Below are 10972 nucleotides of genomic sequence, written 5' to 3'. Positions count from 1 at the left end.
GTGTACAAGGGGGTGAGTATGTATGGAGAAGATCAGACAAATTTGGGGGAGCGAGGTTATGCAGTCGTGAGTTCTCAGAATCGGCTCTCTGAGCAAAAGAATGACAACACCACGGAACGCAAGTTTGATACCATCATGGGGAAGCTCGCGGTTCTCCAACGGGATATTGAGAGACCAGTGTCAGAGTGTTAAAGAACAGCTTTGAAATTCTGATGAGTTGTTGCAAAAGAAAAATGACCATCATAATCCGGATACCCCTTCGGCGCCAGCTGTGGGCTCAAGGCTGGAGCCGAACAAAAACTCCCTGATAACGACTGTGTTGAGTCTGTTCCTTCCCATTCCATACAAGGCCACCTGGGTTGGCTGGAAGACTGTTTACTTAGCCTGGCAGGGCAAAGGACACTGTCTCAGCTGAACTATGGACACGCACACACATATACTGATACTGATAAGCACTCACTGACGCATCACCCTCCTCCCCGGATCCAACGCCACCTCCAACACTTACCTCCCCTCTGATGTGGACATCGGGTCAGCTGGAGGCGCAGTCAAAGATTGCAGCGGTCCCAGATCAGATGTACACACTGGAACACTTTCCCATGTTGCTTGGCTGTGTTTATTGTGCTATGGTGTGTTGATATCTGTGCATTCCTGTATTATCCTTTTGTGTTACACATTTCGATGTTTTTTTTTCCTCGCTCCCTGGCCTGACCTGTCTCCCCAATGTGATGTTTGTGTATGTATGTACGGTCGGCAAGGTCTGTCATCTCGGTAGTGGGCAAAAGACCTGCTACTGACAAATAAAGGCTATCTCATCATCTCATCTCATCTCATAAAGCACTTTGAAAGTAAGAAGCATGATCTTGAAATTGACATAGAGGTGAACTGGAAGCCAATGGAGCAGTTTAAGAACGGGTGTTATATGTTCATTCTGAATATGATATGAGCAGCTGTATTTTGAACTAACTGCAATTTATGAAGATATTTTTGGGGTAGACCATAGAGAAGAGAATTACAGTAATCTAAACGAGATGTGACAAGAGCACTGACAAGTATGGCGATACTGTTGGGAGAGTGAAGGACAAAGGTGGTTAATATTATGAAGATGAAAATAGGAAGACCGAGTCATATTATTTATATGTGCTGTGAAGGAAAGAGTGCTGTCCAGAATGATACCAAGACTTAACCCGAGGGGAGATGTGACAACAGAGTTATCAATGGATAATGAAAGACTTCTTGCTGGAACTTTAGTCAGTTTTTGTTTATTGCCTATTAGAATAGATTCTGTTTTATTGCCATTAAGTGTAAAAAAGTTATGAGTAAACCAAACCTTGATTTCACTTAAACAATCAAAAATGGATGTGGGTGGGAGAGTAGCTGTGGGTTTTAGATAAGATAAGATAAGATAAGATAAGATGAGGTAAGGTAAGATAAGATAAGATAACTTTTCTTAGTCCCACATGTGGGAAATTTCTTTTGTTACAGCAAAAAGTGGACATTGTAAAGTTAAATAGCAAAAATTAGAACACTGGAATAGGATAAGAAGAAGATACTGTACACAACTATACACAATAGAATAGAATAAAATAAAATATTATATACAATAGAATAAAATAGAATACAAATACTATATACAACTGAGTAAGATACAACGTTGTCAGAAAAAGAGTATTGCTCTTAGTGTTATTACTATTCCACATGTGTGGATGTGTGTGTTCGGTCAGTTGCGAAGTCTTTGTTGTGGAGTCTGACAGCACTGGGGAGGAAAGACCTGCAAAATCTCTCTGTCCCACATCGGTTGTGCCACAGCCTGCCACTGAAGGAGCTGATCAGTGCTGTCAGAGTCTCCTGCATGGGGTGGGAGTTGTCCAGCAGGATTAAAGCTTAGCTTAGCTTAATCACTCACCACCTCCAATGGGTCCAGGGGGCATCCTAGAACAGAACTGGCCCTGCGGATCAGCCTGTTCCTACCCCCAGTGGAGATGCTGCTATCCCAGCAGACCACACCATAAAAGATAGCCACCACAGAGTCATAGAAGGTCTTCAGGAGTGGATGGGCCCTTATCTCCAGAAGACCTGAGTCTCCGCAGCAGGTACATCCTGCTTTGCCCTTTTCTTTAGAGGGAGTCTGAATTATGAATCCAGTCCAGTTTATTATTCAGATAAACACCAAGGTGCCTTTAGCTGTCGACAGCCTCAATGTCCATACCTTTAATGTTTAGTGGTTGCTGTGGAGGATGTTTGTGCCTGCAGAGGTCTACCACCAGCTCCTTGGTTTTACTAGTGTTGATCTGGAGGTAGTTCTACTGGCACCAGTCCACAAAGTCATGGGTAAGTTCTCTGTACTCCTTGTACAGATAGGTTTGGAAGATAAGTAGAGCTGGGTGTCATCTGCATAGCAGTGAAATTGAATGTTATATTTCTTGAAAATATTACCTAGCAGTAGGAGATAGATAATAAGAAGTAAAGGACCCAGGACAGAGCCTTGGTGTGCACCGGAATTAACTGGAGCAGATAGTGACCTGTGAGTGTGCGTAATTAAACAAACTATGAATGGCCAGAGATTCACAGTTTGTAAACCAGGAGAGTGCTGTATGTCAATAAATGTTAATCTATGAAGAAGGATCCAGTAGGTTGTTTTACTAGAGCTGTTTCTGTACTATGAAATTAATGGAAAAGAGACTGAAACTGTTCATACAAGTTATTTCCAGTGAGGTGTCTATAAACCTGTGCAGCCACTATCTTTTCCAGATTTTTGGCTAGGTAAGGCAAATTGGCCTGAAATTATTCAAATTGGAAGGGTCTGAACCATTCTTTTTCAATATTGGAGTTGCAGTTTTAAGAGAGGATAGAACACAACCAGAGATAAGGGAGGAGTGTACAATATTAGCGATTAACAAGCCTAAGAGAGGGGAGTGAAAGTTTAACAAGACTAGTGGCCAGCTGTCACGGCTGCCAAGGCGAGCCGTGTAGTGTTGGAGGAAAGGAGGACCCAAAATGCAGGCAGTGACTGATGATACGAGTGGTGTTTATTTATAAGTGGTAGAGTGGCAAAACAGGCAGTGAGGGAAAAGAATTTACAGAACACACCTAAACTGGGAAAACTAAATAACAAACCAGAGACCATACGAAACAGGGAGAGAGGCAGAGAGACACAGACGAGGAACAGGACACCGTGGAACACAGACAAACCGGCAACAGGCAGGAGAACACACAGGGCTTAAATACACACAGCAGTAATCAGGGGATGAGAGACAGGAGTAGTGATGTGCGATACCACTGATTTCCTTTCCGATCCGATACCAAGTAATATTCAGGGTGGTATCGACGATACTGATCCGATACCGATACTTTGTACAAAAACTTATTTTATTTATTGTATCTCAAATTATAGCATCATAATGATTGCAGGACATCAGAGTACTTGTTTCCAACAATGGCGGCAGCTACTTAGTTTTAATATTACTCTTATTTCTCTTTCTGGGTCGCAAAATTTTTTAACATATTTTCAGGTGAGAATGTAGCTGTGTAAACTTCAAATATCTGAGCCGATCGACACATGGTTTTCAAACCCCGCGGTCTTTTGCTACTCGGGTTAAACATGATATATAAGTCACTTAGATAACTTAAAAATGTTATTGTTTGGCTTTTTCAGTGTTTTATTTGTTCGTGAGTAAATCAGTTTGGCTGAGATTAAAGTTATTAGATTAGATTAAATAAAATTTAACTTTATTAATCCCTCAGGAGGGTTCCTCTGGGTTTTCACACAGCTGAATAAACGTCAAACAGAAAATTGATTAAACAGAAGTGTGAGACGGTTGAGAGTTTGTGCCAGCGCCCGGGTTATATTTTAGATAGCAAGGAGCAGACGGCAGTTTCACTCCACCGAGGGAACTCGTGCTGTACTACCCGGCTTTCTTTAGACCGCAAAGGCCCGGGTCCTCAGGTGGAAGCAGCCTCTGAATTTGGACACCCCCGCTGTTTCCGGACATTTAACGTATTTTATCCGATAAATAAACACTGTCAAATGTATTTACCCCCCCACAACAGCCTTTTTGAATGTCTCCCTAGTGTGGCCACATGTATCGCAAACCACGTCTCAGTTTTTGTGGAGGTCAAATAGGTTTGCACATGACTCCAATTACGCTCAGCCATTGTTGTGAGTGCACACGCCAAGGGGCTGCAAGACAGACAGCCTATTTCCGCAAATGACTATGAAAGGCAGAAGAGGAAGTACTTCCTTTGAATTTAGACAATCCGAATGTTACAGTTTCTTTCCACTGTGTTCCTGTTAATGATAAACTACAAATTTACCCTAAATTACTAAAATATCGATATTTTAATGTGAGAATCGATTCTAGAACATAAATGATTGGTATCGGAGGAATCGATATTTCAGGATTGATCCGCACATCACTAGACAGGAGGGCAACACACCTGGAAGAAGTCAGAGCTGACGGGACAGGGGAAACGTAAACTGAACACACTCACACGAGACAGGGACCTTCAGAATAAAACAGGAAACTCAGACACAGAGAACCAGACAAGACACTGAACTAACTAAACAGACAGATTCACAAACAGATATTGTGACACCATAGACAGACAGAACACAGAAGTGGGACCAGGGCAGGCACAGAACAGAAACCTAACAAACGGCAAATCATAACAGAATACATACTCAGGATAAACAAAAGCATAAAGAAACACAAAACACTGAGTCGGCAGACTCGGGACCATGACACCAGCAGTGTTGGGCAAGTTACTATGAAAAAGTAATCTACTACTGGTTACTTCTTCAAAAAAGTAACTGAGTTAGTAACTGAGTTACAAGATTCTAAAAGTAATTAATTACTTGAAAAGTAACTATTGCGTTACTTTAAAAAAAAAGTTTAACCCTCTGGGGTCCAGGATATAATTGGCCATTTTTTTACTACTTTTGACTTTACCACTAAATTACACCTTTAAAAGATATTTACTTTGCCTTGTTTGGTATCATTCCTTTCAGCACAACCTCACATGTCTGAATTTACAGTTATGTTTTCCTTTTGATATACTGTATTAACACAACTAATCTAAAATCAGACAGAAAACATAAAATCCGAGTAGAAAAAGTTATATTTTTTTACTGTAACAACCTCAAACATGTTTATTTAATCATATTTCATAACTTTCATAACTTTAAATGCAATTAAATGCAATTGTCAATTTTAAAATCCTATGCACAACCTTTTTTTTGTGCCACTCCAAAAAAAAATAATTTCTGTCCACTATAAAGGAGAACATGACAGCCTGATACCTGCAGGTCTGACAGCAGCAGGTGTATCACTCCTTTTTTTTTTCTTTTTTTTTTACCTGGAGACAGCAGTCGCCTCATTGTTCTGACACACAACACAAAACTATCCACACAACACTACACACTAACTACACAAGACAACACATCAACTACACACTTCAAACATGCCAAACGTCACAAATCTCTCACATCTCAAAACTCGCTCTCTCTCTTTTTCTGCTGTCTCTCTCTCTCTCTCTCTCTCTCTCACCGTCACTCCTAAAACTCCCCGCTCTTCCTAAACAACCAAATGTCATGTTGCCATATCATTTTTGATTGGCCGACATGGTGCATTTTTCCACCAACACAAACGGGCTGTTTTTTGTTTGGTCATAAGCAGAGAGTGCTTGCTAGCGCTGTTAGACAGCGCTGTTACACAGTAAACGTGACGAAACTCATGAGGGAAAAACACATCTTCCTCAGTCAAACAACAGCACTCATGCTTATGTTTTGCCGTCCGTGGGAGCGAGTGCAGCTGCTTAAAGCTGTAGCGCTCAGATTACTTACGTAGACAGCTACTTCTGTGCAACTGATATAAGCTGCAGTAACCTGAACACAGCTTCAGCCGTCTGTTTGTTAAAAAATAGTAACGCGACCGCACTGCATTTTTTAGTTAGTAACGGTAACTGCGTTGTAACGATAGGAATAGTAATTAGTTAGATTACTAGTTACTGAAAAAAGTAACGCCATTACTTGTAACGCCATTATTCCCATCACTGGTGGCCAGTTGATCAAGTTTACACGATGATGACTTTAACTTAGTAATCAGAGAAGATAGCTGAATTATTGTAGGAAGATCAAAACTGGATAGAGAAGATGACAGTTGAGTAGGAAAAAAATGCAAGTAGAACAATTGACAATATCACAAGAACAGGGCAATTTTTGAGGGCAATTTCACAGTGTATGTATAGCAAAGGTATCTGGAGGTTTAACAATATTATGTAATGTAGAAAACAAAGTACGAGTGTTTCCTTCAACAGACTCAATAATAGAAGCGTAGTAAACAGATTTAGCATGATAAATAGCTTCTTTATAATGCTGTATATGACTGAGATACATGTCCTTATGAATAGTAAGTCCTGTTTTCCTGATGAGATGTTCCAGTTGGCATCCAACAGCTTTAAGTTGGTGAAGTTCAGATGAATACCAGGGGGCAGAGCGAGTGAAAGACAACAGTTCAATATCTATTCAGTATCTAAGAATAAAGTATCTAAAGAATTAGCTTCTGCTATGGCAGCTTCCTTCTCTTGTTCTGCTCTCAGTGCATCGAGAGTAGATTGTAAGCGTGCTTGCTCAACTTTAATTTCTATTTCTCTCTTTGCATATGAGGCTCTTGCTTGAGCAGCTTCAGCCTTTGCTTTTGCTCTGTGCAGTTCAATGCTAGCTGACGAGCCTGCCTTTGATGGTGGTTTGTGGGAACGGACTGACCCTGTCTCGCTTTTGAAGGATTTACTTTCAGACATTTTGGATTTCTTGTATTTTGATTGCGTCCATATGTACTTTACTTGGCTTAATAGGATGGTCGTAGCTTTGATGCTTGTCGTGGTGCTGTCTTTTCACTGTAATTGGCCTTGCTAGAAGTCTGACTAGCTATGCAAACAGCTAAACATGAACCCAGGAACTCCAGACAGTAGATGAGATCTTATGAAGTTTACTGTTTTTTTCATTTTGTGAAACTGCAACAATAAAGCATATACGGAAATGTACATTACTTATCTCTACTGTTAACAACAACAATATGTGCCTTAAACCAATGACCTAACAATGCGATTGAGAAGCTAGCATGACGATTAGCACCGTAAATTAGCATATGAACTGGCGATCTTATTTACATATGAATAGCGTATTGAAAATGTGCTAACTGTCATCTATCAAACATAAAGACAACACTTGGAGTGTCTCATTGCTTTTTACCATTAACCCTTTAAGACCTACCATAGAACCAAGTCCGCCAGAGCTTATATTATATTTTTACATGCTGTAGTGCCATTTTTGGGAGCATTTCAAGTTGCTATACATCAATACAACCATTACAGCCTAAATTTTAATAATATGCATGCATTAAGTGCATAGTAATTACATAAATTGCAAAAAAGTGCAATAAACTACAAAAAAATTGAAAAACGTTTTTGTTTTTTTAACATATATTTCTAGTTAGAGAAATTTAAGAGACTTATCCCTCAAAACTGTAAATACTAAAAAGTTGCACAAAATAGTTTCCCATCACAGGAAATTTATTTTGAGTGTCTTCATAGTTTTATATTTGAAATACACCAATTTTTATATACTGCAGGAAAAACGAAAATAAATATTATAGTGCAAATTTGCAAAAAAGCAGCATATGCATCAAAATAAACTATTTCCAGCAGTGCAATATTAGTGCTAAGCATCTCAGAAACGACACAGAAAGTCATAAAGTCAAACATAACTTTTAAAAACACCAGTATAGGCTCATGAGGCCTTGATGGTAAAAAACTACATTTCCGCGAAAATGACGTCACTTCCGGTTCCGGGCAGGTCATGGGGGACATGCGATAGTTCGTGCTGATGGACGTAGGAAGTGTTATGAACAGCTGATTGGATCGGCAAAGCGTGTTTCTGGAATATTATATTTTTGTTGCTGCAAGCGCTTTTTATGCAGTTTTTGCAAAGCTTTATGTGGAAGGAAACTGTGACCTAGGGCAAGCTGATGGCATAAGATGTAAGTACAACTCCTCCGGTTTCATATGCAAAAAAAATTATTGCGCTAGCTTACGTGGTTGCAGAGCTACCGGGATTTAAAAATAGTTACGCAAAACAGAGCGTGCCCGCTCTGACCGGTTTTAAAGGGTTAAATACTTACAGACAATGCGTTAACAAACACCCAAAAGAAGGACATGAAGGTGGAGCGGCCATCTTGAAACAGCATAGCAAGAAAACATCAACTTCCTGTGTAAATCTTCTTCTACTGTCATAAAATATCAACTTAAAGCGGCCACTGGGTGGTGCATTTTACTAACATTTAAAACATAAAATTAACCAAGCAGTAACATAACATAAGTGTCTGATTATTAAGAAGATCATAGACAAGTGGTCCATTGCTGGAGAGCGATCGGACATTGAGCAGTCAAACAGAGACAGGATAGTCGCCGCTAGCATTGTAAGTCGACCTGGCAAGGCTAGCAAGCACACTACGGTCAGCAGTCCATCCACGAGGCTTCCTAGCAGAGCAGCGCTGAGATGACCACAGGGATGTATCGGGTTCCTGCTGTCGATCTTGTAGTTCTGCATGGATCCGCAGTGGACATACTTTCAATGAGGGTGCCAGACAATGTCTGTGTGGGGCAGTAAAGCTGGTGGAAGGGTCAAGAGGTGCTGGAAGCGTAAATGACATACACTGATGCAGTGTATCTTAGAGTGGAGGAGACAGGCCTTGTATGTATGGACTGCAGAACAAACCCAACGAGAAGAGCCCGGAGGAACAGGACCTTAACAGTCATGATGGTATAATGTCTGAAAGCCGTCTGTCCGAAAGCAGCTCAGCGGCTAACAACGAATGTCAACAGCTGATGCTAACAGCTGACAGTAAATATGTCCAGAAAAATGCCAGCCAAACAGGTAAAGAAGAAAAACACTCTACCTGGCCACCCCTACCAGCCCTGCTACTTGATCTAACTCACTACCAAGTCTAGTTTTTTATACATGCTTCCCCTAGGCAGCATCATTAGAAGACATAGCATACATTTTCACTGCTATGCAGATGACACCCAGCTCTATCTGTCCATGAAGCCAGATAACACACACCAATTAGTTAAACTGCAGGAATGTCTTAAAGACATAAAGACTTGGATGGCCACTAACTTTCTGCTTCTTAACTCAGATAAAACTGAGGTCATTGTACTCGGCGCTGAAAAGCTTAGAAATATGGTATCTAACCAGATTCTTACTCTGGATGGCATTACCTTGGCCTCCAGTAACACTGTGAGGAACCTTGGAGTCATTTTTGACCAGGATATGTCCTTCAACGCACATATTAAACAAATATGTAAGACTGCGTTCTTCCATTTGCGCAACATCTCTAAAATTAGAAATATCCTGTCTCAGAGTGACGCTGAAAAACTAGTTCATGCATTTATTACTTCCAGGCTAGACTACTGCAATTCATTATTATCAGGATGTCCAAAAAACTCACTGAAAAGCCTTCAGTTAATCCAAAATGCTGCAGCATGAGTACTGACAGGGACTAGAAAGAGAGAGCATATTTCTCCTGTTTTGGCTTCCCTTCATTGGCTTCCTGTTAAATCCAGAATTGAATTCAAAATCCTGCTCCTCACATACAAGGTCTTAAATAATCAGGCCCCATCTTATCTTAATGACCTTGTAGTACCATATCACCCTATTAGAGCACTTCGCTCTCGCTCTGCAGGCCTACTTGTTGTTCCTAGAGTATTTAAAAGTAGAATGGGAGGGAGAGCCTTCAGTTTTCAGGCCCCTCTTCTGTGGAACCAGCTTCCAGTTTGGATTCAGGAGACAGACACTATCTCTACTTTTAAGATTAGGCTTAAAACTTTCCTTTTTGCTAAAGCATATAGTTAGGGCTGGACCAGGTGACCCTGAATCCTCCCTTAGTTATGCTGCAATAGATGTAGGCTGCCGGGGGATTCCCATGATGCATTGAGTTTTTCCTTTCCAGTCACCTTTCTCACTCACTATGTATTAACTGACCTCTCTGTATTGAATCGTATCTGTTATTAATCTCTGTCTCTCTTCCACAGCATGTCTTTATCCTGTCTTCCTTCTCTCACCCCAACCGGTCGCAGCAGATGGCCGCCCCTCCCTGAGCCTGGTTCTGCCGGAGGTTTCTTCCTGTTAAAAGGGAGTTTTTCCTTCCCACTGTCGCCAAAGTGCTTGCTCATAGGGGGTCATATGATTGTTGGGCTTTTCTCTGTATCTATGAAGCGCCTTGAGGCGACATTTGTTGTGATTTGGCGCTATATAAATAAAATTGAATTGAATTGAATTGAATTGATCAGTTGACAGTGCTTATCCTTTTCTCATCTGAATGTCCAAGACATCGGGCCACAGAGCTGATGATATCATCACAAAAATGATCATCAATCATCAAACTATAGTGTTCTGTTTACAAGTGCACCTGTGGACACTCAAGCTTAAACATGGTGTTTGTTATGGGCAGACTATGGTTAGCACAGATATCCAATAACAAAACACCACTCAGGTAAGGATCCACTCCTCCCAGTCACACATTTCCAGATCACACTGCCATTGCTCATGTGAGCATTTTAGTCCCCTAAAAGCACAATTGATGCCCTGGTAAGGGCACCTTCCCAGACCCTGGGACTCCCAAAAGGCTTAGTATTCTGAACTGCTGTTAAGCACAAAAGGGCAAACAACAGTCAGAACCAGGGAAAAACGTAATGTACAGGCACCGAAACAGGAGCATGCAAATATACCACCCCTGCCCAGTTCCTTTCACTGGAACAGAATCCAACCTCTCTACAGGAGACAGACTGTAGATCCTGCGCGTTGAGGTAAGCCTAAATTTATCTGGTGAGTATTTCTCAACTACATATACTAGCTCATGTTCAGAAAGCTGAACATTATTGTTAATGCTGACTTAAATTATTTTTTAGAGGGTTT

This window comes from Neolamprologus multifasciatus, chromosome 14 (genome assembly GCF_963576455.1).
Source record: "Neolamprologus multifasciatus chromosome 14, fNeoMul1.2, whole genome shotgun sequence".
NCBI lineage: Eukaryota > Metazoa > Chordata > Actinopteri > Cichliformes > Cichlidae > Neolamprologus > Neolamprologus multifasciatus.
This window is presented reverse-complemented; position numbering follows the sequence as displayed.